This window comes from Maylandia zebra, linkage group LG5 (genome assembly GCF_041146795.1).
Source record: "Maylandia zebra isolate NMK-2024a linkage group LG5, Mzebra_GT3a, whole genome shotgun sequence".
NCBI classification, from domain to species: Eukaryota; Metazoa; Chordata; class Actinopteri; order Cichliformes; family Cichlidae; genus Maylandia; species Maylandia zebra.
The window spans coordinates 9,364,303-9,384,265 of NC_135171.1; the positions used below are offsets into that span (position 1 = coordinate 9,364,303).

The following is a 19,963-nucleotide window of genomic DNA, read 5'->3' on the forward strand; positions in this document are numbered from 1 at the left end:
CATCCTGTTGTTTCCCTCCATGAGCTGGAGTTGGCACTCCATGTCTCCCTGCTTTCTGTCCAGCTGCTCTTTCTCTTGAAGGATTTCTTTATTTTGTTGCAGAGCTTCATCAAGCTTTCCTTGCAAGCTTTCATTTTGTTGCTTGATGCTCTGAAGATTGGAATCCATTTCTTTTTGTTTGATTTCTTGTTCCCTTTTCTCTTGGAGAAGCTTCTCGTTTGCTTGCTCTGTGCGATCAAGCCTTTTTTTGTCTACATTGTACATTAGCTCCATGTCTCGGAGATTGGAGTGCAGCCCTCTCTTCTTCGTGCTGTCTTGCATCTTCTCCTGGAGGAGTTTTCTATTTTGCCGCAGAGCTTGATCAAGCTTTCCTTGCAAGCTTTCATTGTGTTGCTTGATGCTTTGAAGCTTGGAATGCATTTCTTTCTCTTTTAACTCCTGTTGCCTTTTCTCTTGGAGAAGCTTTTCATTTTCTTGCAGTGTGCGATCAAGCCTTTTTTTGTCTACACTGTACATTAGCTCCATTTCTTGGAGATTGCTGTGCAGCCCTCTCTTCTTCATGCCATCTTGTTTCTTCTCTTGGGCAAGTTTTTTATTTTGTTGCAGGGCTTCATCAAGCTTTCCTTGGAGCTCCTGGTTCTTTTTGTCCATGTCTTGGAGATCCTGTTGTTTCTCCTCAATAATAGCTTCCTTTTCTTGAAGCTGGTATGATAACTTTTTTAGTTGAGCGCTCTTTCGCTCATTTTCCTCCATCAAGAACTTAATGTTCTCTGTGTTTCTGAGCGCTTCAGCCTCCATTTCTTCCAAACGCTTTTCCTCTAGTTCCACTTGGTCACACCAAGGAAGAGAGGAAATGGAAGAGTCTAGTGGCTCATCCCAAGGAAGAGTGTAGGCGTCAACTTCTTGTCCCTTTGGATTTGTTTGAGACATGTTGTGTCTGGATACAGTTACAATTGCAAAGGATCCAAATATTTCAAAAGGCTTTTCTGGCGAACGGTTCAATGCTGCACACATCAAGGCTGCGAGAAACGGACTAAAAGTCGTTGCTCTTCACCCCTATTTATAGGTTTTTGGATCAAAGGATCAAAGGAAAGAATGGTGGTAAGATTCTACATGTGTGTGACGTCATAATTCTGTAAGGCAATGAGGTTGTCACGTGATATTTTTGGAGGAGGGCATTTTTCAACTTGGACAAATTATCAGTAAAGTTTCAATCTCTGTTATTTTCCCCCAAAAACGTGTTGTCGCAATAATGTTTTCTACTGTAATTGGTGCCAACAGATGGCGCAGTTTAAAGTTGGCTGTTACTCTGCCCAGGCTGCTACCATAGAAGAAGAATGTAGACCGATGTCCGCTGATCGTTTCCGTGTAAATCTTAGCATTGCTTTAGCCGTCAAGCTAAAGGTTTAGCTTCATACTGCCATATTTTCAGAGGAACAAAATATTTAAACGGTCTCAGATCATGGTGAGTATTTGAAAAAATGTTTATTTAATGTGAAGCCTGTCATGTGGAAAGGTTAGCAAGCGTAATTTTGCCTATTGTGTTATACACGGGTGCTTACATCCGAGTAGTGTTGATCTTTTCTAAGATCCATGGGTTTATCCAACGAGCAGCTAAGTCACCGTTATATCTGTAATTTTGTGTGCAACGTCTTAATGCAAAAAACAAAACAAAAACACAATGCGTTTTTAAGCTCTCTCTGCGTTCACTGCCTCTGCAAGTGTCAAACTTCCTCGCTTTAGCTGATGCTAACCAACATTAGCGCTTACGGTTCGTATATAAACACAACTGTCAGCCCTTCACTTTTGGTGCCGACAACATTTTGAGCATTTTCTACAGTTTGTGAAATGGTCGCCATTGGCATTACATGCCAGTAGTGTTCGCTAATTGACTTTACCGGGGATTACATTTATTACAACGTTACTGCGTGGAAGTGATCATAGTGTATGCTTATGAACGCGAGTGGTAGGTGTTATTAGTGCGACTTTACCCTTAATTAGTTTTCCCACCGGAAGTAGAGTTGTTTATGCGACGTGATTGCTAGAGCAGTCCCAAACAATCGATCGCGTTTATTAACAGACCAATTCTCTCCAAACTTTTAGGGTAAGCTAGACTCGAGATATGGTTGCAATAATACGAACAAGGGCGCAACAGCATATTGACAATGGCGAGAACTTTATGTAGCATCCCCGGTTGAAAAGATGGTCTCTCAAACTGATGGTTCACAATCCTTTTATTAAACAGCCGTGTATGTGAACACACCGTAAGAGCTACAACATACAGAATAAAAGACTATTAGTAAATCAAACAGTGTGTTACCTTTAACCTTTTGACTTATTCATTAATCACAAATTAATTCTCCTTACCTTACATAACAAATAACACTAAAACTTGTAAATTATTGCATATAACAGGGAAATCGTTGCATCGCTGCCTAAACATGACGAGGTACGTTAGCGCCCTCTAGTGGGTGAAAACTTAGCCTTTATGCTTAGTAGCGGTCAGCAGCTATATGCTCCGTAAAACAACAAAATACATATCTACAGGACAAACTTTGTTACAAACCTTGTTCCCTCATCAACCAGGTGCTAAGAAACTGCTTTTGACTCAGTGTTGCACCTTAATAGCCGTTCTTTTTCCCATTCCCGTCCATTAACCATAGAGCACACCTTCTCTCTGTGCATTAAAACTCGCGCTTCTGCCATATGGTTTACGCCACTTGATTTACGGCACCTTGTCGCTCTGTGACTTTCAAAATAAAAGCATTCACTCCAACAATATAATAGCCACTCATAAGTTTACAAAACACTTTACCAAATATTAATGAGGTCATTTACACTCCCACCAAATCATTAAGAGCTTAACTGGGAATTAACTGAAGCGATAATGATTTCCTAATGAAGAAATGACCCGTAACCATTAAACTGTATGATAACACATAGTTCCATTGAACCTTAAACTTTAGAATACAGTTAAACAGTCTCTAATAGCAAAACCAGTTTCTGCACTGGGCGTTCCACTATAGAACGTTTACTTGAACATTGTCCCTTCTCAGTCTTCCTTTCTCCGAAGCAAATCCTTACTTTTCTTACAAGTCCGTCTTTGTCAGTTACTGTGTCCACTACACGTGCTAATCTCCATTCATTGCGGGGTAGATCATCCATCTTCTCCATGACAACATCTCCAACTTTCAAGTTTCTCCTTGGAGTGTGCCATTTCTGTCTTGTTGCGATGTTGGATAGATACTCCCTTTTCCAACGTGACCAAAACTGTTCTGATAAGTACTGCACCTGCCGCCACCTTTTACGTGCGTAAATATCCTCTTTGATGAATGTGCCTGGAGGGGGCAGGGATATCTTTGATTTCATAGTAAGCAGGTGATTTGGCGTCAAGGGCTCTGGGCTGCTTGGGTCACTTAGGTTGTCCACCGTTAGAGGCCTGCTGTTGACAATCGCCATTGCCTCATAAAAGAATGTCCTTAACGATGCGTCATCCATTCTGCCAGATGAAAGTGAAATTGTGAAGCGCAGAATGTTTCGAACTGTCCTGATTTGTCTTTCCCATACACCTCCTGTATGGCTTGAATGAGGAGTGTGCATTTTGAAGTCACACTGCTTCTCTGCAAGAAATGTGGTAATGCGATTGGAGTCCACTTGTTTTAAAGCTTCTTGTAGCTCATTTTTGGCTCCGACAAAGTTGCTTCCTTGATCGCATCTAATCTCACTGACTGCTCCTCTTATGGCTATAAAACAGCGGAGCGCATTGATAAAGGCGTCTGTAGTCATGTTGTCCAACATTTCTATGTGCACTGCTCTGCAGCAAAGGCATGTAAAAAGAAGTCCATAACGCTTGTGCTCTTTGCGAGCTTGTTTGGTTAGAAAAGGACCAAAACAGTCCATTCCACAGAATGTAAAGGGTGGAGATGGATCTAAGCGCTGCGTTGGGAGATCAGACATCTTTTGTTCCTCTGTGCCTCTTCTGAGTTTGCGACACTTCACACAGTGGTGTATAAAATTTGCTACGGCCTTGTTGATGCCTGGAATCCAAAATCCATTCACTCTGATCTCATTGATTGTAAAACCTTTCCCTTGGTGCTGCACCTTACTGTGGAAATGATCTATTATTAGTTGAGTGACATGGTGACCTTTTGGAACTATCACTGGGTGTTTCAGTATTGAGGAGAATGAAGCATCTTTAAGTCTTCCTCCCACCTTAAGGAGTCCATCAGTATCAAGAAAAGTGTCCATTTGAAACAGTTTACTTTTGTGTGGAAGTGGTTTCCCGTTCTTTAGCAACCTTATCTCCTCTGCATATTCACTTGCTTGTGTGTCTCTTAGAATAACACATTGTGCATTTTGTCTTTCTTGTACTGTACTGTGGCCTGTTGTTTTGTCTCCCTTGGCACAGCGAATGAGTCGAGCTATGGCTTGGGTGGCTTTGTACCATGAGGAAAACTTTGTTAACTTGTCTGATAAACCTTTTTTCTCTGTTTTGAGCGTGTTCAGTGCCTGCACCTTCTTAACCTCTGGGTCTCCAAGTGGTATGTTCATGTCGATGTCAGCAGGTGGAGGTATTTCCTTTTCCCATAGAAGCTGTGGCCCTTTGAACCAGTTGGATATGATGAGCTCACTTGCACCTGAACCTCTAGAGGCAATGTCTGCAGGATTTTCCTCAGAAGGGACATATCTCCACTGCTGGGGAGAGCTGTTGAGCCTTATCCTCTGAACTCTATTGGAGACAAATGTGTGAAAACGTCTTGCATCATTATTAATGTAGCCTAAAACTACCTTAGAGTCCGTCCAGAAATACTCTTCTATCTGTGTCAATCCAAGCTCATCTTTTAACATGCTACTTACAGTAATGGAGACAACAGCAGCGGTCAGTTCGAGTCTTGGTATTGTTGTTACCTTGATGGGAGCAACTCTGGTCTTTGCTGTGACTAAAGCACAATGCACTTTATCATCTTTGTTTACATGTCTTAAGTACGAACACTGACCATAGCCGTATGAACTTGCATCAGAAAAGTGATGCAACTCTGTTTTTACAATTGGGCCAAAGTCTTTAGGGACATAACAGCGTGGTATTACGATTTTCTCTAAGTTCTTCAAGTCACTGTTCCAGTTATCCCACATTGGCCTTAATTCGCTTGGAAGGGGATCATCCCAGCCTGTGCCTTGTTTGCATGTCTCTTGAAGCACTCTTTTGCCTGTTAGTACAAAAGGAGAGATGAATCCCAATGGGTCATAAAGGGATGCAACCATAGATAGGATGCCACGCCTTGTGGCAGGTTGAACATTGGGGTGAAAACGAAACCTGAGTGTGTCTGAGCCAATGTGCCAGTGAATGCCTAGTGCTCTTTCAAGTTTAGAGTCATTAAACGCCAGGTCACATGCTTGCTGTGGGGAGGCACGTTCAGATGCTGGAATGCTTTCTAACACAGTTTTGTCATTACTTACAAACTTGTGTAGTCTGAGGCCACCTGACGCACAGAGTGTCTGAGCCTCCTGAGCGAGCTGTATTGCTTCTTTGACACTTGGAGTGCTCGTCACACCATCGTCCACATAGAAATCCTTCATTATAAATTGAGATGCAAGAGGAAATTGTGTCTCGTTTTCTTTAGCAAGATACTTTAATCCATAATTTGCACACCCTGGTGAGGACGTAGCACCGAAAAGGTGCACCTTCATCCGAAACTCTTGGGGCTCAGTGTTCATTGCGCCATTTTTCCACCATAAAAATCTTAAATAGTCTCTGTCTGCTTCATACACGTGAAATTGGTGGAACATTTTTTCAATGTCACATAATAATGCAACTTGATGCCTTCTAAACCTGATGAGAACACCATTAAGGCTATTCAGCAAATCTGGGCCTGACAGCAAATGATCATTAAGACTGGTACCTCTGTATTTTGCGGAGGCGTCAAACACTACTCTGAGTTTGTCTGGTTTTTGGGGGTGATATATCCCGTGGTGAGGAATATACCATCTTTCTCCTTCTTTAGCTTCATTCTGCACTTCCTCTGCATCACCCCTTTCCAATATTTCACTCATGAACTTTATATACTGTTCCTTGTACCTTTGGTCTTTTGACAGTTTGGTTTTGAGGCTTTGAAGCCGCACAGTGGCCATTTGCTTATTGTCTGGTAGGAGGGGTCTCTCCTTAAATGGAAGTGGCATTTCATAATGTCCTTCAGTGTTTTTGTAAATGCCTTCCTTTAACATGTTGAGAAAGAGAATGTCATCTTGAGACACTGACTTGTTATCCTTGTCGTTATCCTTAAAGTCAGACTCAAGGACCTTGATTACATCAGCTGGAGTCACTAGGGGAAGCTCCTTAACTGCAACTCTGTGACACACAGTAGACATGCTAGAAGAGTCACCATAAGATGATGTCGGGCCTACAATACTCCAGCCCAATGCTGTGCGAACTGCATAGGGTTCGTTCTCGCCTCCTAAGATTACCTGCTTTGGAGCTAATGCCTTAGAGCAACTGTAGCCAATTAAAAGGCCGACTTCACATTCTAGCTGTGGAGGAATCTCGTTCCTTATTTCCTTGAGATGATTCCACCGCCTTGCCGTTTCACAGGTAGGAATGTGAGAGCGGTTAACTGGTATACATTCTTTAGTGTAAGCGGGAGGGAGTTCAATCATTTCTGAGGAGTTATAGCCTCTTACCTTGAGACCTGAGATGCGTTCGCTTGGCACAACAACATCCTTACCAAGCAGTGTAGTGAGCTTCAACCTTATTGGGGTAGCCTTAGCTTGGAGGTTATTAGACACATCTTGGTCAATGAACACGGTGTCACTTTGCGTGTCTAGGAGGGCATAAACAAGCCTTTCTGTACCTGGATGTTGCTCTGAAGAAACCCATACTGGTACAATCATGGAGGTGCTCACGCACTGTTCACTGGCTTCTGCATTCAGAGACAGGGTGGTTGCAGCCTGTTCTGTGCTGATCTGAGTTTGTGGCTGGTTTGAGGCTGATTTATCATTGTTATAGTTGAAGTCGTGCAGACAGGTAGGATGTTTTTTCTTACACACTTCACATACAAGTCTGTAATTACAGTTCTTTGCGCTGTGTCCAGGTTTGAGACAACCATAACAGAGTTTCTTCTCCTTTATATATTTCCTTCGTTCCTCAAGCAATATTCCATTGAACTGTGGACAACTGTGAAGTTTATGTCCGTTGTTTTGACAGAACATGCATGGGGCCTTAACATTTGGACCTTTATTTTCAGTCTCAGTTATCGCCTGGGTATGGAGAACACTAGAGGTGGGCCTTTTGTCCTTTTGGCAGCCCTTACCAGTGTCGGTGGTGAAGTTTGCAGAGTGGAGAGCCTGAAATGATGTAATCGGGTTGCACATGATCTCTGCTTCAGAAGACATGAACTTGGCAAAGTCCTTTAAACCTGGAAACTTCCCACTTTCTTTCATAAACTGAGTGGCCTGACGATTCCAACTTGCAGCCGCCCAGTTTGGTAACTTTTGAACGAGTTTTTGGTTCTCCTCACAATCGTTGAGAATGCTTAAGCCTTCAATGTGGGGCATGGCCTCGTGACATGTTTGAATGAAATCAGCAAATGCCCTGAATCCTGTGGAGTCATTTGTTTGGATCTTTGGCCATTTTGCCAGTCTTTCTCTGAAAGCCCTCTGTACCACAAATGGATGTCCATACCTGTGGTTGAGACGCTCCCATGCATCTCTGTATGCTTCACTGTCGTTTCTATAGAAGATGCCATCAAGCGTTTGTCGAACTGGACCTCCTATGTATTTCTTTAAGTAGTGCAGTTTGTCAGCAGGTGAGATGTTCCTTTTATCAATGAGAGCAGTAAAGGAAGCTTTCCACTCTATGAATTGTATTGGGTCACCTGTGAACGTGGAGGGCTCTGGCACTGGCAGTCTGTTCAATGCAACACTATCCAGTACTGCTTGTGCTAAGTAGAGGACATCTGTTTGTGGAAGTGAGGTAGACACTACATTGTTGTCAGGGACTTTACTGAGATTAGAAACTGTGGGGGCTTTCTGAGCAGTGTTTCTATAGTCAACATCAGAGGCACTGATTTCACTCTTTATCTCAGTGTCATAGGTCCTTAGTCTAGCTCGTGCAGCCTTTAACTCCTTTTCAGCCTTCAGTTTCTCTAGCTCACGCCTTTGAGATTCGAGCTCCTTTCTTTGCCTTTCTTCTAAAAGCTGAATCTTTTCCTTTTGTTTTTCCTCCTCTAATAACACCTCATACTCTGCTTCTTTGGCTGCTAACTCTGCTGCAGCCTCTGCTCTTTTAACAGCTACTACTGACATTGCAGAGTATGACTTACTGGCAGAAGAGTTTTTACTTGAGTGCGTGACTGAGGAACTGTAAATGGACTGAGCATAGTCTGGCTCAAGAAGCTCACGGAGACGTATCTTTACCTTGTCCCTATCATAGTCATCTATGCCTGAGAGTCTTTCATGAGCAATCTTGATAATGTCTCTGGTGACTGCTTCACATGCGTCTATGAGTCGCCTTGTGCCACTCGAGGGAGTAATGTTTTCTCTAATTTCCATATACAACTTTATGACATTCTCCTTTTCATTCTCTAACATGTCCATGAGTGAAGCAATTTGATTGTTTGTTAAGTCTCCTTTTAATTGCTCTCGTGTTTTACGTACTTGTTTTTTCCATTCATCATAAACTTTGAGAAGCCGTTTTTCTTTCTTGTGGGCCTCCTCCTCCTGATACGCTTGCATTTTTTCAGTAGGCCTCCTTCGACGAACAGAGTGTGGAGGCTCCTCTTCCTCATTGGCCTTGGGATCCTCCGCAAACTCTGTCTCTTCTTCAGATGCTTCCATGCTGAGGACGGGGCAATTTAGTTGACCATCAGATCCCAGAAGACTTTGTGTGGAGCTGTGGAACTGGGACCTCGATGCTGAGCGTGGGATGGAGCTCTTCTCAGCTGGGGTCAAGCTCTTACTGTAGCATCCCCGGTTGAAAAGATGGTCTCTCAAACTGATGGTTCACAATCCTTTTATTAAACAGCCGTGTATGTGAACACACCGTAAGAGCTACAACATACAGAATAAAAGACTATTAGTAAATCAAACAGTGTGTTACCTTTAACCTTTTGACTTATTCATTAATCACAAATTAATTCTCCTTACCTTACATAACAAATAACACTAAAACTTGTAAATTATTGCATATAACAGGGAAATCGTTGCATCGCTGCCTAAACATGACGAGGTACGTTAGCGCCCTCTAGTGGGTGAAAACTTAGCCTTTATGCTTAGTAGCGGTCAGCAGCTATATGCTCCGTAAAACAACAAAATACATATCTACAGGACAAACTTTGTTACAAACCTTGTTTCCTCATCAACCAGGTGCTAAGAAACTGCTTTTGACTCAGTGTTGCACCTTAATAGCCGTTCTTTTTCCCATTCCCGTCCATTAACCATAGAGCACACCTTCTCTCTGTGCATTAAAACTCGCGCTTCTGCCATATGGTTTACGCCACTTGATTTACGGCACCTTGTCGCTCTGTGACTTTCAAAATAAAAGCATTCACTCCAACAATATAATAGCCACTCATAAGTTTACAAAACACTTTACCAAATATTAATGAGGTCATTTACACTTTAATATTTACATTGTGTTAGTGCACCCATCGCTCCGCATCCTTAACGCTACATTGATGTCGAGAGTCTCTGACACAGCTGTGCTCTGCAGCACAGACACCCTGCTTATCTGTGATTCGGCCAGACTGGTGTTGAACTCCAAAGACATGCGCGGGGTTAGGTTAGTTGGCTGTTGGTGTGAGTGGTTGTCTGAGTCTCTCTAATAACCCTCCAACAGACTGGCGACCTGTCCAGGGTGTACTTTTGCCCTATGACAGCTGGAATACAACCTGAATAAAATAAGTAGGAGAAAATGAATGATGTTTATGAACTGTAGTTAATGTAGTCAGACAATAAGTTACCGAGCAACAGGCCACAAGTCTTGGTGCAGAATCATACTAAGATTTAAAAAATAAAATGTTGGCACTGGTGTTTGAAACAGTATACTGTCAGTAAGACTGGAGCAACTGCACACATCTGGAAACTAATAACTAGAGTAGTTAGTAACATTTTGTTACTGCATCCATTTAGCCAGGTATAATTAGCATGTCTACATACATGTCATTTCTATGTGGTATGTTGTAGGACAGTGAAGTGTCTGACACTGACCATGTAGCAGTGCCTGAGAACACTGGTATGGAGGGGGAGAACGCACCTCTTTACTGTATTTGTCGGAAACCAGACATCAACTGCTCCATGATGTAAGTATATATCAGTTTTATATTTGCAGTATGCGCAGTAGGGGTGGGCGCTAGCTTCAGCAATGTTATCAGAGATTTTTTTTTTTAAATGAAGAGCTTCTATTTCGAGAAAACTACCAATAAGGATATATGCACAGATATAGAAAACAATACTGTAACATTTTATTGATGCTTGCAGTTTGGAGGAAGCAGTATTTGCAAGTGTAACTAAATTCCAGGCATTTTCCATCCTTCTTTTCCTATCAGCTTTTTTCTAATTGTCAGTGTGAACCAAGGTGTCAGCAGCAGCATTATAGTGCAAAAGTAGTGACCCAGCATAGATCAAATGTAAGCACAAAAGTAGCCAAGGTAGTGTTTTTCCTGGAAATTTTAAGTGAAAGGATAAAGTAACTGCTTACCACTTTAGTTTAACAATGATTAATGAAATGTAACCGTGTAACTCATCAGCAGTCTGCACAGTATGGTCACATATTAAAACTGAAGAATATGTTGTACTTGTTGTAGTGTTTCATCATGGGTCCAGTTTTTACCCAGGTGCTTAAAGCCCTTCTTTACCCTCATGTAACACCAACAGTAATTTCCAACCACTATTTCCTGTTCCTGTCAGTCAAACAAACAGACGACAAACATCTTCTATAAACAGGAATAATGTCATTTTATCGGATTAGAAAACATCTAATCTAGCGTTGATATTACACTGCTGTTTAGTGTCTGGCTGATCTCAGTGTCACCAAAATATCTGCCCTACATGTCAAACAATGAGAGAACTTGAAACAGTAACATCACCTAGCAGCTTATTTTAATTAGCCAGCAAACAAACATTAGCACTAACATTGCTATTATTATAGTCCCAGTTAATTGACTTTGAATAGCTTTATTTCAAAAGTAATTTTACAATTTCACAGCCATTTAGCTGTGTTAACTGTACATGCTGTAGGTCATAAGGCGTGCATGGATCATTTTTATAATCAGCCTCTTATCTTTTGTCCACCACAGGCTTTGCCATGATAAATTGGTCAGTTGACAACCAGGAGCCGTACACCTTAACCTCAGAGGCCAGGACATCCAAGCGCAGTGCGAACACGAACTTCTTTAAATGGGATGCAAGATGGACTACAGAGGGCTACCCCGTCGCCAGACAACCAAGTGCTGTCCCTGTCCACGGCCAGTGTGAGAAGGACTCTCACTAAAGTCAACCCACACAAAGCTGCTGGACCAGACAATATACCTGGACGCGTGCTCGGAGCCCGTGCTGACCAGCTGACTGATGTCCTAGCGGGCATCTTTAACATCTCCCTGAGTCAAGCTGTTGTGCTACAGTGCTTTAAAACCACCACCATCATCATACCTGTCCCCAGACCTTCCCAAAGCCTAATTACACAATGATTGCCTGAGCCTATTCTTGTTAAATGATGAAAAACTCAAAGGCACGTTTGGGCAGTGGATCTGTGTGAAATCAGCAGCTTGCAAAACTAAATCAAAATGTGTGCTATTGATTCTAAAAATAGAAATCACAATAAAGTTCAACATTTACTAAAACCGCCATTCAGTCATCTGAGAATCTTTACTCATGAAATTATAACGGTTAGATGAATGTATATGCAGTGATTTACTGATCAATGATAAAAGGGGAGATTTATGCAGTAACGAAGACTGTCATGAAAAGTATTTGGCATCTGATCTCCTGTAACCTGCGGAGCTAAGCTGTTTTACCAGCTCTGCTCTCTGATTTTTCTTTTTTCTTTTATGAAAAAACACAAGTTGTCAAAGTTATTTGTTTGCAAATGTATTTCAGAAATATCGACATATTTTTTTTAATCAGCAGAAACTTTATGTCAGTAGTGCAAAAACCTGCACTGATCTGACCTCATTTCTTCCTCATCCTGATTCCTGACCTGGGAAGGGAGAGAAATATTTGTTTTTGTTTGTCTTCTTGTTTTATTTAATTCCTTGTGGGATTTGGATCCAACACGTAAAGTATGCATATTATGCACACACACAAACACACATGCAGCTATTACCCATTTCTTGTATTCTTGAATAAAGACACTGATTTGACACATTTAATTAGTGACCAATTGTTTTTATTGTTCAATTATTAAGAAAAAAGAGAAGGTGGGGGTGGGTGGGTGGGATGTAAAGAAGAGCGTAAAGTAAAGGGAGAGAGGAGAGAAAACCCCAACAATCCCCTCTGAGCAAGCACGAGGCGACAGTGGATAGGAAAAACTCCCTTTAAAGGAAGAAACCTATGACAGAACCAGGCTCTAGAGGGGGCAGTCAACTGTCGGGACTGGTTGGGGGGTGACTGTGAAAAGAGGGGAGGGAGATGGGAGAGGTGTTGGGGGGAGGGGGGGGGGGGAATTAAGCTGGAGCAGAGGTGGGGGAAGAAGAGGTGACATTGGCAGTAGTGAAAGAAGGAGTGTTCTTCCTCCAGAAGAAGCGTTTTTTCTTTTTCTGCTTTTTCTCGAGGATGAGGATCAGCTCCTCGATTTTTTCTGTGTTTTGCTTCTGCAGCTTGTTGCATTTTTTCTGCACTTCTTCTTTTTCGGCTTGTTTTTCTTCCAACCTTTCTTTCAGCACTTTAGATGTTGCCTCCTGTTTTTGCAGCTTTTCATTTTCTCCTTCCAGCTCAGATGCTTTGAACTTCATTTTGTTGTAAAGTTCTTGCAGGTTTTGGTTTTTCTTCTCAAACTCCTGGAGAAGAAGTTTTTCTTCTCTCTGCTTACCGACCAGCTGTTCTCTCTCTTGAAGCAGGTCTTGATATTTGTGCAGTGTCTCATCGAACTTTACCTGCAGCATCCTGTTGTTTCCCTCCATGAGCTGGAGTTGGCACTCCATGTCTCCCTGCTTTCTGTCCAGCTGCTCTTTCTCTTGAAGGATTTCTTTATTTTGTTGCAGAGCTTCATCAAGCTTTCCTTGCAAGCTTTCATTTTGTTGCTTGATGCTCTGAAGATTGGAATCCATTTCTTTTTGTTTGATTTCTTGTTCCCTTTTTTCTTGGAGAAGCTTCTCGTTTGCTTGCTCTGTGCGATCAAGCCTTTTTTTGTCTACACTGTACATTAGCTCCATGTCTCGGAGATTGGAGTGCAGCCCTCTCTTCTTCGTGCTGTCTTGCATCTTCTCTTGGAGGAGTTTTCTATTTTGTCGCAGAGCTTGATCAAGCTTTCCTTGCAAGCTTTCATTGTGTTGCTTGATGCTCTGAAGCTTGGAATGCATTTCTTTCTCTTTTAACTCCTGTTGCCTTTTCTCTTGGAGAAGCTTTTCATTTTCTTGCAGTGTGCGATCAAGCCTTTTTTTGTCTACACTGTACATTAGCTCCATTTCTTGGAGATTGCTCTGCAGCCCTCTCTTCTTCATGCCGTCTTGTTTCTTCTCTTGGGCAAGTTTTTTATTTTGTTGCAGGGCTTCATCAAGTTTTCCTTGGAGCTCCTGGTTCTTTTTGTCCATGTCTTGGAGATCCTGTTGTTTCTCCTCAATAATAGCTTCCTTTTCTTGAAGCTGGTATGATAACTTTTTTAGTTGAGCGCTCTTTCGCTCATTTTCCTCCATCAAGAACTTAATGTTCTCTGTGTTTCTGAGCGCTTCAGCCTCCATTTCTTCCAAACGCTTTTCCTCTAGTTCCACTTGGTCACACCAAGGAAGAGAGGAAATGGAAGAGTCTAGTGGCTCATCCCAAGGAAGAGTGTAGGCGTCAACTTCTTGTCCCTTTGGATTTGTTTGAGACATGTTGTGTCTGGATACAGTTACAATTGCAAAGGATCCAAATATTTCAAAAGGCTTTTCTGGCGAACGGTTCAATGCTGCACACATCAAGGCTGCGAGAAACGGACTAAAAGTCGTTGCTCTTCACCCCTATTTATAGGTTTTTGGATCAAAGGATCAAAGGAAAGAATGGTGGTAAGATTCTACATGTGTGTGACGTCATAATTCTGTAAGGCAATGAGGTTGTCACGTGATATTTTTGGAGGAGGGCATTTTTCAACTTGGACAAATTATCAGTAAAGTTTCAATCTCTGTTATTTTCCCCCAAAAACGTGTTGTCGCAATAATGTTTTCTACTGTAATTGGTGCCAACAGATGGCGCAGTTTAAAGTTGGCTGTTACTCTGCCCAGGCTGCTACCATAGAAGAAGAATGTAGACCAATAGTACTTTAACGATGTCCGCTGATCGTTTCCGTGTAAATCTTAGCATTGCTTTAGCCGTCAAGCTAAAGGTTTAGCTTCATACTGCCATATTTTCAGAGGAACAAAATATTTAAACGGTCTCAGATCATGGTGAGTATTTGAAAAAATGTTTATTTAATGTGAAGCCTGTCATGTGGAAAGGTTAGCAAGCGTAATTTTGCCTATTGTGTTATACACGGGTGCTTACATCCGAGTAGTGTTGATCTTTTCTAAGATCCATGGGTTTATCCAACGAGCAGCTAAGTCACCGTTATATCTGTAATTTTGTGTGCAATGTCTTAATGCAGAAAAACAAAACAAAAACACAATGCGTTTTTAAGCTCTCTCTGCGTTCACTGCCTCTGCAAGTGTCAAACTTCCTCGCTTTAGCTGATGCTAACCAACATTAGCGCTTACGATTCGTATATAAACACAACTGTCAGCCCTTCACTTTTGGTGCCGACAACATTTTGAGCATTTTCTACAGTTTGTGAAATGGTCGCCATTGGCATTACATGCCAGTAGTGTTCGCTAATTGACTTTACCGGGGATTACATTTATTACAACGTTACTGCGTGGAAGTGATCATAGTGTATGCTTATGAACGCGAGTGGTAGGTGTTATTAGTGCGACTTTACCCTTAATTAGTTTTCCCACCGGAAGTAGAGTTGTTTATGCGACGTGATGGCTAGAGCAGTCCCAAACAATCGATCGCGTTTATTAACAGACCAATTCTCTCCAAACTTTTAGGGTAAGCTAGACTCGAGATATGGTTGCAATAATACGAACAAGGGCGCAACAGCATATTGACAATGGCGAGAACTTTAATATTTACATTGTGTTAGTGCACCCATCGCTCCGCATCCTTAACGCTACATTGATGTCGAGAGTCTCTGACACAGCTGTGCTCTGCAGCACAGACACCCTGCTTATCTGTGATTCGGCCAGACTGGTGTTGAACTCCAAAGACATGCGCGGGGTTAGGTTAGTTGGCTGTTGGTGTGAGTGGTTGTCTGAGTCTCTCTAATAACCCTCCAACAGACTGGCGACCTGTCCAGGGTGTACTTTTGCCCTATGACAGCTGGAATACAACCTGAATAAAATAAGTAGGAGAAAATGAATGATGTTTATGAACTGTAGTTAATGTAGTCAGACAATAAGTTACCGAGCAACAGGCCACAAGTCTTGGTGCAGAATCATACTAAGATTTAAAAAATAAAATGTTGGCACTGGTGTTTGAAACGGTATACTGTCAGTAAGACTGGAGCAACTGCACACATCTGGAAACTAATAACTAGAGTAGTTAAGTAACATTTTGTTACTGCATCCATTTAGCCAGGTATAATTAGCATGTCTACATACATGTCATTTCTAATGTGGTCCTATGTGGTATGTTGTAGGACAGTGAAGTGTCTGACACTGACCATGTAGCAGTGCCTGAGAACACTGGTATGGAGGGGGAGAACGCACCTCTTTACTGTATTTGTCGGAAACCAGACATCAACTGCTTCATGATGTAAGTATATATCAGTTTTATATTTGCAGTATGCGCAGTAGGGGTGGGCGCTAGCTTCAGCAATGTTATCAGAGATTTTTTTTTTTTAAATGAAGAGCTTCTATTTCGAGAAAACTACCAATAAGGATATATGCACAGATATAGAAAACAATACTGTAACATTTTATTGATGCTTGCAGTTTGGAGGAAGCAGTATTTGCAAGTGTAACTAAATTCCAGGCATTTTCCATCCTTCTTTTCCTATCAGCTTTTTTCTAATTGTCAGTGTGAACCAAGGTGTCAGCAGCAGCATTATAGTGCAAAAGTAGTGACCCAGCATAGATCAAATGTAAGCACAAAAGTAGCCAAGGTAGTGTTTTTCCTGGAAATTTTAAGTGAAAGGATAAAGTAACTGCTTACCACTTTAGTTTAACAATGATTAATGAAATGTAACCGTGTAACTCATCAGCAGTCTGCACAGTATGGTCACATATTAAAACTGAAGAATATGTTGTACTTGTTGTAGTGTTTCATCATGGGTCCAGTTTTTACCCAGGTGCTTAAAGCCCTTCTTTACCCTCATGTAACACCAACAGTAATTTCCAACCACTATTTCCTGTTCCTGTCAGTCAAACAAACAGACGACAAACATCTTCTATAAACAGGAATAATGTCATTTTATCGGATTAGAAAACATCTAATCTAGCGTTGATATTACACTGCTGTTTAGTGTCTGGCTGATCTCAGTGTCACCAAAATATCTGCCCTACATGTCAAACAATGAGAGAACTTGAAACAGTACCATCACCTAGCAGCTTATTTTAATTAGCCAGCAAACAAACATTAGCACTAACATTGCTATTATTCTAGTCCCAGTTAAATGACTTTGAATAGCTTTATTTCAAAAGTAATTTTACAATTTCACAGCCATTTAGCTGTGTTAACTGTACATGCTGTAGGTCATAAGGCGTGCATGGATCATTTTTATAATCAGCCTCTTATCTTTTGTCCACCACAGGCTTTGCCATGATAAATTGGTCAGTTGACAACCAGGAGCCGTACACCTTAACCTCAGAGGCCAGGACATCCAAGCGCAGTGCGAACACGAACTTCTTTAAATGGGATGCAAGATGGACTACAGAGGGCCACCCCGTCGCCAGACAACCAAGTGCTGTCCCTGTCCACGGCCAGTGTGAGAAGGACTCTCACTAAAGTCAACCCACACAAAGCTGCTGGACCAGACAATATACCTGGACGCGTGCTCGGAGCCCGTGCTGACCAGCTGACTGATGTCCTAGCGGGCATCTTTAACATCTCCCTGAGTCAAGCTGTTGTGCCACAGTGCTTTAAAACCACCACCACCATCATACCTGTACCAAAGACAGCTACAGGCTCGGAGTTGGAAGACAATGGACGATGCGATCTCATTGGCCCTCCACCTAGCCCTATCACAACTGGATCAATGCAACGCCCATCTAAGAATGGTGCTCAATGATTTCATCTTAGCATTCAACACCATCATTGTCCAGCAGCTGATCAGCAAGCTCAGACTTATCACCTCCACCTGCAACTGGATCCTGGACTTTCTTACTGATAGACCCCAGACACTACAGGTTGGAAATATAAGATCCAACACCATCACACTGAGCACAGGAGTCCCCCCAGGGATGTGTGCTGAGCCCGCTACTCTTCACGCCGACAACTGCACCTCCAGCTCCAACATGTGATGATTCAATGTTGTGATTGCTTGTGATTGATAACAAAAGCAAACGACATTATCAAGCTTGCAGATGACACCACAGTGGTGGTACTCATCAGGGACGATGATGATGCGGCATACAGGGAGGAGGTGCAGCGGCTGGCGCTTTGGTGGCAGGACAAGAATCTATGTCTCAATGTTGACAAGACAAAAGAGCTGATTGTTGACTTTAGGAAAACCGAGGCTGTCCATCTCTCGCTCAGCATTGCTGGTGTCACTGTAGACGGAGTGAAGAGCACCAGATTCCTCAGTGTTCACTTCATAGAGGACCTGTCCTGGACCAGTAACACCAAATCAGTGACAAAAAGAGCTCGGCAGTGCCTGCATTTCAAGAGACGACTGAAGAAGGTGCGCCTCCCCAAACCCATCCTTAACACCTTCTACAGGGGTACCGTACAGGGGTACCTTGTGATGCTGTTATGAAGTCCAGGGTCAGCCAAACACAAAATACAGACGAGTCCTTGGTCCCCAGACCGTGACAACGACAGTTCATTCTTGAATGAAGACACTAATCAGACAGTTGTAAAATAGAGCCAATTGTGTTTATTAAAATATGGAGGAAATGGAAGGGGGGGGGGTGTTGTAGAGACGAGGGTAATGGAAAGGGATAGAAAGGAGCAAAGAGAAAAAGGAGAGAAAACCCCAACAATCCCCTCTGAGCAAGCACTATGCGGAGAGGAGAGGGGAAAATTAAGCTGGAGCAGAGGTGGAGGAAGACGAGGTTTCATCAGCAGTAGTAAAAGCAGGAGTGTCCCTCCTCCGGAAGAAGCAGAAGCGTTTTTTCTTCTTTTGCAGCAGCTTTTCGACGAGCACTCTTTTTTCTAGGATCAGGGTGCTCAGCTCATCGATTGTTTCTCTATTTTGCTGCTCAAGTGTCTTGCACGTTTTCTCCACTGCTTCTAATTTGGCGTCTTTTTCATCCAACCTTTCTTTCAGTTGTTTAGATGTTGCCTCCTCTTTTTCATTTTCTGCTACCAGTTCTGTTGTTTTGTTTTTCATTTTGTTATAAAGTTCTTGCAGGCTTTTGTTTTTCCTCTCAAAGTCCTGGAGAAGAAGTTTCTCTTCTTTCTGCTTTATGACCAGCTGTTCTTTCTCTTCAAAGATTTCTTGATGTTTTTGCAGAGCTTCGTCAAGCTTTCCTTGCAAGCCTTCGCTGTGTTTCTTAGCGCTCTGAAGCTTGCAGCCCATTTCTTTTTCTTTGATCTCCTGTTGCTTTTTTGCTTGAAGCAACTCCTCATATTTTTGGAGTGTGTTATTAAGCATTGCCCGCAGCATCCTTTCTTCTCCCTGCATCTGTTGGAGTTGGTACTGTGTGTCTTTCTGCTTCCTTTCCAGCTGTTTTTGTCTTGGATGATTTCTTCATTTTTTTGCAGCGCTTCGTCAAGCTTTCCTTGCAAGTCTTGGTGTTTTTTCTTGGTGGTCTGAAGCTTGAAATCCATTTCTTGTTGTTGGATCTCATGTTGCCTTTTCTCTTGCAGCAACTCCTCATATTTGTGCAGTGTCTTATCAAGCCTTGCCTGCAGCATCCTGTCTTTTTCCTGTATTTGTTGGAGTTGGCACTCCATGTCTTTTTGCTTGCAAGCCATTTCTTTTTGCTTGATCTCATGTTGCCTCTTCTCTTGACAAAGATCTTCATTTGCTTTCAGTTGGTAATCAAGCCTTGCTTTTAGCACTCTGTGTTGTATCTCTGTGTTTTGGAGTTGAAACTTCATGTCTTTCTGCTTTCTGTCCTCTTGTTTCTTCTGTTGGAGGATTTCTGTATTTTTTTGCAGAGCTTCATCAAGCTTTGCTTGGAGCTCTTGGATCTTTTTGTCCTTATCTAGGAGTTCCCATTGTTTCTCATCAATAACAGCTTCCTTATCTTGAAGCTGGTAGGACAGCTTTTTAAATTCGGCGCTCTTTTTCTCATTTTCTTGTGTCAATAACACAATCTTCTCTCTGCTGACGAGATTTTCATTCTCTAATTCTAAGCGCTTGTCCTCTACTTCTACCTGTTCACACCAAGGAAGAGAGGAGAGGTAAGGGTCTAGTGGTTGATCCCAGGGAAGAGCGTAGGGGTCAACTTCTTGTCCGTTTGGATCTTCTCTTTGAGACATGTTGAGGTCTGGATGCACTGACTTTGCAAAGGATCCAAAAGTTTTTGACCAAAAGCTCCTTTGACCAAAAGTTTTGAAATGCTTCTCTGGCGAAGATTCGAATGCTGCGAACTTAAATGCTGCCAATAACGGACTAAAAGTGGTTGCTTTTCACCCC

General features: G+C 42.2%; 2 long non-coding RNA genes across 2 annotated transcripts; both read left to right on the top strand.

Annotated features, from left to right (window-relative positions):
• The first annotated feature begins 1,214 nt into the window (after positions 1-1,214).
• Positions 1,215-12,359, top strand: LOC112434886 (uncharacterized). The gene is made up of 3 exons (XR_003024287.2): positions 1,215-1,465; positions 10,177-10,292; positions 11,289-12,359. It is a non-coding gene; the product is annotated as an uncharacterized LOC112434886 (long non-coding RNA).
• A 1,973-nt stretch (positions 12,360-14,332) lies between these two features.
• LOC143412420 (uncharacterized) lies at positions 14,333-17,296 on the top strand. Its single transcript, XR_013098577.1, has 3 exons — positions 14,333-14,567; positions 15,857-15,972; positions 16,970-17,296. It is a non-coding gene; the product is annotated as an uncharacterized LOC143412420 (long non-coding RNA).
• Positions 17,297-19,963: the final 2,667 nt, after the last annotated feature.